Source organism: Glycine max, chromosome 4, assembly GCF_000004515.6.
Source record: "Glycine max cultivar Williams 82 chromosome 4, Glycine_max_v4.0, whole genome shotgun sequence".
NCBI classification, from domain to species: Eukaryota; Viridiplantae; Streptophyta; class Magnoliopsida; order Fabales; family Fabaceae; genus Glycine; species Glycine max.
This window is the reverse complement of record NC_016091.4, coordinates 21,643,142-21,651,449: the sequence shown is the minus strand read 5'-3', so window position 1 is coordinate 21,651,449 and position 8,308 is coordinate 21,643,142.

Here is an 8,308-nt window from a genome sequence, read left to right as displayed (position 1 = left end):
CCCCCCCCCCTCATTCAAAAGAAAGAACACGAAGGCTTGCGGTTTTTGCTCCCTCAAGCCCCTTTTGGTTGCCTTTTGCTTTCATTTTTGGTGTTATAATTCACTCCAACAAGTAAGTATTCAATCCTTGATGTTTTTAGCTTCCCATTGGTATATTTTCTTCATCTTTTGGTGCTCCAAATTGTGAGAATGTGCTTGTATTTGTGGGGCAGTTTTGGTTTGTATTTATGCTTGTTTTCTTGAATTGAGGATTTGAATGAGAAGGCCTTAGGCCTATGTTGTATTCTGAAGCAATGGGGCATGCCACATTGTCCCCATCCTCTTGCAATTTGTGTCCAAACGTGTGCCCACCAAGTGCTCGGTGAAATGCCCCAATGATATATGAATATGACTTTGCAAAATTGGGATGGTGGGGCTGTTTTATGTATGTAGAGACGGCATAGGAAAGTCAAAATAGATGCCCAAATGCAATCCCAAGCTTAGGAACCCAAACTTTTTAAGCTTCAATGCAAGAAAACATACTCATGACTAGGAACCCAAAATTTGGTTTTAGAATTAGAAAAGCATGAAAATAGGGACTTGTTTGTAAGAATTTGGGCTGCCCCATGATTGGTACTTTGCACCTAAGTAATGTGGGAAATGCTTTTCAATGGTGTGTAGATATATGTGTAAATATAAGGGGCATAAAATTCCTCGCCAAGTATGAATAAATTGTTTTCCTAAATGAATGTATGATAGCATGGAATGCCCTTTTGAATGCAAATGTGTGCAGGATGTAATTAGCTTTCCAATATGCATATAAATAAATATGAGAGAAACAATAAAAATTTGTATGGTGTACTTCAAATGTATGTAAGTAGTTTGTGATAGCAAAATGTTTAGGATATAAATTAGGTGTAAAGTTTGACGCAACACTTTGAGCATGAAAGTGTGTTTTTCTCTTTCAGAATGTATATAGGTGTATGGCAATTAGAATATGTTGGATGTTCTTGTAGGTTGACATTAGTAATAGGATATTTTCTACACATGCGCGTGTGCATGAATGGATCATATGAGTCTGGTCTAAATCAGAGGGATTGGCATGACATTTTTGCGTTAAGATAAGCATTATCTTGTAAAACTAACTTCCAAATGTTTGTTCTCGCAGGAGATGGCCCCGAGGAAACTTGTCTCAAAGAGATCCAGGAAGGATAAAGCGGCTGAAGGAACCAGTTCCACTCCCGAGTATGACAGTCACCGCTTTAGGAGCGTTGAACACCAGCAGCGCTTCGAGGCCATCAAGGGATGGTCATTTCTCCGGGAACGACGAGTCCAGCTCAGGGACGATGAGTATACCGATTTCCAGGAGGAGATAGTTCGTCGATGGTAGGCATCACTGGTCACCCCCATGGCCAAGTTCGATCTAGACGTAGTCCTCGAATTTTATGCCAATGCTTGGCCTACAGAGGAGGGCGTACGAGATATGAGGTCCTGGGTCAGGGGTCAGTGGATCCCGTTTGATGCAGATGCTATCGGCCAGTTCCTGGGATACCCTTTAGTGCTGGAAGAGGGCCAGGAGTGCGAGTATGGCCAGAGGAGGAACCGGTCCGATGGGTTCGATGAGGAGGCCATCGCCCAGTTGCTATGTATACCGGGGCAGGATTTTGCCCGGACTGCTGCCGGAAGACGGGTGCGGATCATGCGCACCAACATGAGCACCCTGACTCAGATCTGGATGAATTTGCTGCTCAGCAACATCCAGCCCAGCGACCATAATTCCGACTTCCCCCTGCCGAAGTGTCAGCTGGTGTACGCCATCCTGACGTGGATGAGCATTCACGTGGCTCAGTTAATCGCTGATGCCATCTATATATTTGCAGGTATGGCGCCTACCAGGCACCCTCTGGACCCGGATAAGTCCAACAGGGCCCTGGGTTTTCCCGCCTTGATCACAGGACTCTGCCAGTCGTTCGGAGTCCCTGTCACACCTAGCAAGGTGATTTGGCCGCCCATCACCTGAGCTTTTATTGAGAAGTATTGCACGCAGAGACAGGCCCAGGGGGATGCTCCGCAAGCCGCAGACGCGCCGCCACCTCATCAGGCCGGCCCAGGCGAATCATTTGATACGGAGCAGTATTTGCGGCATTTGGTTCGCCAGCAGGTGGCCAACCACCAGGCACATGTACGGACCCATGATTGTCTTTATCAGATGAGTCTCAGCCTGCAGAGCCAGGGCTTTACTTCTTTTCTGTACGGACCCATGAATTGCGTTTTCGTTCATGCGTCCTCCACTTTCGAGTTTTGAGCTGTGTTTCATGATTGCCTAAGTGCGGACCCTCAAGGCAATCCTCCATTCTCACCCTTTTTCGGAGCCCCATGAATGTTATTGCCTAGCGCTGTTCATGTGTCCTCCACTTTCGAGTTTGGAGTTGTGTTTCATGATTGCCTAAGTGCGGACCCTCAAGGCAATCCTCCATTCTCACCCTTTTTCGGAGCCCCATGAATGTTATTGCCTAGCGCTGTTCATGTGTCCTCCACCTTCGAGTTTGGAGCTGTGTTTCATGATTGCCTAAGTGCGGACCCTCAAGGCAATCCTCCATTCTCACCCTTTTTCGGAGCCCCATGAATGTTATTGCCTAGCGCTGTTCATGTGTCCTCCACTTTCGAGTTTGGAGCTGTGTTTCATGATTGCCTAAGTGCGGACCCTTAAGGCAATCCTCCATTCTCACCCTTTTTCGGAGCCCCATGAACGTTATTGCCTAGCGCTGTTCATGTGTCCTCCACCTTCGAGTTTGGAGCTGTGTTTCATGATTGCCTAAGTGCGGACCCTCAAGGCAATCCTCCATTCTCCCCCTTTTTTCGGAGCCCATGAATTGCGTTTTCGTTCATGCGTCCTCCACTTTCGAGTTTGGAGCTGTGTTTCATGATTGCCTAAGTGCGGACCCTCAAGGCAATCCTCCATTCTCACCCTTTTTCGGAGCCCCATGAATGTTATTGCCTAGCGCTGTTCATGTGTCCTTCACTTTCGAGTTTGGAGCTGTGTTTCATGATTGCCTAAGTGCGGACCCTCAAGGAAATCCTCCATTCTCACCCTTTTTCGGAGCCCCATGAATGTTATTGCCTAGCGCTCTTCATGTGTCCTCCACTTTCGAGTTTGGAGCTGTGTTTCATGATTGCCTAAGTGCGGACCCTCAAGGCAATCCTCCATTCTCCCCCTTTTTCGGAGCCCCATGAATGTTATTGCTTAGCGTTGTTCATGCGTCCTCCATTATCAAGCGCGGAGCCTCTGGTGACTGGGAAATATGTTCTTTTGTTGTTTTCCGGATCGGTTCCTTCGCCAAACATGTGTATATGTGTATATGTATATTATAGTCGTTGTTCATGTTGTTGTTTGTATTTTGTTTTGTGTTGTTCAGCAATAAAAGAAGGAATAGAGACGAGAATCATCATCACGGAAAGGGCAGGATGGACGAAATCAGTGTCTTATCTTTGCTTTCCTCTTATCTCCGATGAGAGGTAAGTAAAGAGGGGCAACTGTCATACCCTAATTTCGTCCGAGGATTATAATTTGATGATATACAACCATTGATTGGCCCCTTCGAGATGTTTGGCACCCTTTGTTGCACAATATGTGAAGTCCCGAGACGTGCCGAAAATCAAAAGGAAGCAGGCTTACGCAATCCGTGAAAATTCCGTGATGTGACGGAAATCGAAAGGAGGTATTTTTCGCAATCCGTGAGTTTTCGTAACTTCTTCGAAAGCTAAAAAAAGAGTAAATACATAATCCGTAAGGATTCGTAACCTTGCGGAAGGAAAATAAGTATCGTTACGAAATTCGTAAAGTTTCGTAACGTTACGGAAAAAGAATTACCAAAAAAAATAGAAGGGTTGCATTTAGTAAAAGGGGGGTACAAATAGCAATCTGGCCCACTTGGGTCATCCAGATCCTTCCTCCAAAGGCTGTTGCTTCTGGAGGAAGCAACCTTGCTCGCTTGGGCGCGCTGGGTGGCAAGCTCCTCCCCTATTTTGCTATAAATAGGGGGAGGAGTGAAGAAGAAAAGGGGTTCAGCCTTCTTGGCACTTCTCCCTCTCTCGAAATTGCTGAGGAAAATTATTTTCGTGAAGAAAATCCAAGCCGAGGCGCTTCCATAACGTTTCCGTGAGTAATTACGCGTAGATTCTCGACCGTTCTTCAACAATTCATCGTTCGTTCTTCGTTTTCTTCAGTCTTCAACGGGTAAGTACCTCAAATCGAGCTTTTTAATTCATTCTATGTACCCGTGGTGGTCCACATTTTGTTTCATGTATTTTTATTCTCGTTTTCATTTGCTTTTTATACCCCCTTTTGACGTGCTTAAGCCATTTATTTAAGTCATTTCTCGCCTAATCTAAAAATAAAATAAATTTCCACTGATCGTTTGAATTGTATCATCCGTTAATTTCGGTTAAAATGAATTCCGACCGTTCGGTCGTGCCATAACCACGTTGGAAATCAAAAAAGAGGTAAAATAATAATATAATAATCAAAAAATACCTTTTAGTAAAGTAAAGCGAAAAATCAATCGGACGTTTTCTCTTTGGGATTTCTCATTCTTAATTGAATTGACTAATAACTAAAGTGAAACTAAGGCTAAAATCAACTCGCCTAGTCAAACTCGTCCACAAAAATAGGGTTGTTGAAAGTTTTATCATTTCATTTTCTTACCAAGTAAAATGGATCATTTTTAAGGTCCAACGCCTTAAAATGATCACCCTTCAAGTAAAAAGAATCACTTGATTCACGCATAAGGAAGAACTACGTAGGTCTGATTTCCTCTTCGATGGAGGGTACGTAGGAGCAAAAGCCCCGCTTTTGTCGACCTCAAAAAATAAAAAGAACTAAAAGTTAAGATAACACAATTTCCACAATTCTGAAAAATAGGCTGTTGTCCTTCGAGACAAACGTAAGAGGTGCTAATACCTTCCTCAAACGTAAATACAACTCCCGAACTTAGAATTTTCATTTTGACCGGTTTCCTTCGGTTTTTCCGACGTTTTCCACAAATAAACGTTGGTGGCGACTCCGCGCACCTTTCCTCCTTTGGAAAGTGCACCCGTGAGCCTCGCCTTCGCTCGCCCGCAAAAGGGCACGTTGCGACAACTTTTATTGCACTTGTCCAAATTTATTGATTGCTTTGATTGTTCATGATCTTATGATTGTGCTACATTGAGGACAATGTGTTGTTTAAGTGTGATCGGGGGGAGAAGATTGTTCTTTAATTTTGTTGGGTATTCTAGTTTAATTTTATTAGGTTTTCTAGGTTAATTTTGTTATTTTGCTTTTATGTTTTGTGTACAACATTGCATGTTCTCTTTGAATTATAGGTTATGTACAGGTAATGGGTAATTGTTTTTGAAATAGGAGTTTCTTGGCATTTTGTGAATTGAAATCCTTGTTTTTCTCTGCATGTCAAGTTAGTTTTGAAAGTTCAAATTGAAGGTGATAGATTTACCCTCGGTGAGAATTTGAGCCATCATCATCTATTTTATTCGGTGTGTTTTGCCCCATTGATTGCTTGCACAATAGCCTTGGCTTGACTCTTGTTGATACTTCTTACTTCACATGCATGTTGGGAGATGATTTAGGCATTTTGTTCTTATAAGTCTCTAGCCAAATGAACCTACCTTGAATTAATTCTTTTGATAGCCCCTTTGAGCCTATGTTCCCCTTTCTTTGTTTTGAAGCTCATTACAAGACTTAAGTGAAAAACCATGAATTCACGCTTTGGAGCTTTGGAATTATTTTGGGAATAAGATTGAGGGGGGGGGGGGGGTATGTTTCATTGGATGATATGTTTTTGTTGGCCATGCTTGATGATTTATTTTGACCATGCTTGATGTATATACATATATTGCCTAATTGTTGCTTTATTTTTCAAATGCTTTCAATTGCTACTGTTCACGTTCAAAAAAAATTAAAAAAAATCAAAAAATTTTTTAAAAAAAGAATGAAGTTGAATAAATGAGGTCTTGGTTTGAAGACTTGGATTGGTTTGAGGACTTGGTTGATTTTGTTTTGGGTTTACTTTTTAATTTTGGTTTTGGGGTTTACTACTTTTTCTTACTTCTCACTTATTCCCCATTGCTCCCCTTTTCCTTTGGGTTTTAGCTACTATCCCATACTTTCATCTACCTTTTCCTTGGCCCCATTACAACCTTAAAAGACCTTTTGATCCTTATGTGCATGTGCTTGTGATGTGGTTGTCAATTTTAGAGTCTTGCCAAGTCTATGTGGTGTTTGTTTTAATGGGTGCTCTGAGAGTAAACAGTAGCCTAGACACTTGAGAGATAGAGTTCATTTCTTGTGAGGCTTTATCACTTTTCATTCTTGAGCTGATTGACTATCTTGCCATGCTTGGATGATTTTCATGACGGCCTTGACTCTTTAACTCTTTACGTGTTGGATGTTACCCATTCTTTTCATTCCTTGAGATTCATTGAGAAATATGTAATTGTTGTTGTGTCTTTTTGTTTCTCTTTAATGTCTCTGGATTTGTCCCTTGCTTTTTTTTTATTTTGCCCAGGAGTGCAAAAGGCTAAGTGTGAGGGGATTTGATGTGTCATCATTTTCTCATATTTCTTAACCCTTTTTGTCACCATTTTAATTACTGATTAGCCTTAATTGTCAAATTAATTATGCAGTTTTATCATTTGGGCTTACTGGATTAATTTTGTGTTCTTAATTTAATTTCAGGAGAATTATAAGCAATTAGGCTTGAATCCAGAATTGGGCTTGGACTTGAAGAGAGCAAACTATTTTATTCTACCAAATCTTATCTTATCTAGATTTTATCTCATCTAGATATTATTTCATCTAGATCTTATCTTATCTTATCTAGATATTATTTCATCTAGATCTTATCTTATCTTATCTAGATTTTATTTTATTTATGGGTTTGGACTTAAAACAGATTTGTTAGCTTTGGGGCTGAGAAACTATATAACAGCACCAAGGTTCTAGTTTTAGCCCTCTTCTTTGGTTTTAGCCCTCTTTTGGGTTTTAGCCTTTTTCATTTTGGGAGAGTAATTCTAGTTTTCTTCGTTTTCTACTACAATTTCGTTTTCTACTGATTAATGGAAGGCTAAGTCTCCAGCGTTGTTTTCTCTTAAGGATCAAGCACAACTCTCTTTGAGGTTTTATTATTACTATTGAATTTTGTTCAGTTTTTCCTCTTCACCAATTACTCTGTATTTGTTGCTATTAATCCATGCATGCTTAGTGTTTGATTAATTGTCTCTGCGCTTAATTTACGTTCATGCTTAATGATAAGTTTCGTTCATGATTAATTGGTGTATGTGATGCTTAATCACATAATGACAGCCTTATGTTAAATTTCGCTTAGTAATTTAATTTAGGGTTAGATTAAGTGGTTGAACTGATAAAGGATAAATTCTCGTAACCTAGAATAAGAGACTTGCTTGTGAATCAAGGGGAAATAACGTGTTTTAATTCTGATATTTTCCAATTAAAATTTACTCGTTGTTTAATTTACAAAAACAAACAACCCCCCCCCCCCCCAATTCGTTACTGTTGTATTACTATTTGTTATGAATGTTTGGTTAACCATTGCTCGTTGGGAGACGATCTAGGATCACTTCCTAGATACTGTATTTTTAATATTTATTTGATTCGGGTACGGCCTCAATCACACCTACTGTGCTTAGCACATTGATCTCGCGCTTAGCGTGCGACTTTGATGCTGATGCTCTGCCAGATCTGTGGCGTCCCCAAAATAATGACTGGTTTAATAGTAATAATTTAAATAACAAAAACCATGGTAATTTTTTTTTCTTCTTTTTCTTTTTCATTTCTTTCTCTTTTCACAATAATTAGGTTCAGAAGGAAAATCCTCACTATAGAGTCCTGAATGGTCAGTTCACAACTCTATTCGGAGTCATTTCTTTCTTACCGCTCGTACTCTCTAAAGTATTTTGCTGTTTAAAAAGGCAGAGTATACCAGCCATTACTTTAGGTCGTCACGTGAAAGTAGTAAAATAAAATACGGTCGGTAAACTCTTTTGCAAATAAAGTTTGCTACTGCTTTCTTTCCAATTAACAAGATTAAACATGAGTACATTCATCATTTAAAAGCTTTCCAAAATATGGGAGTTTTACAAAATACATAGTGTCATCTAGAGCAAAGGCGTCCACAGTGGTGGCTTCAGCCACATGTATACAATCCTCAAATTCCTATACAATAGGTCTACCCATACAAAAACAAAAGAGTAAACCTAACAGTCAGTCCTAGATACACCCACCCTCAAAAGTATACAAAACTAATCCAATGAG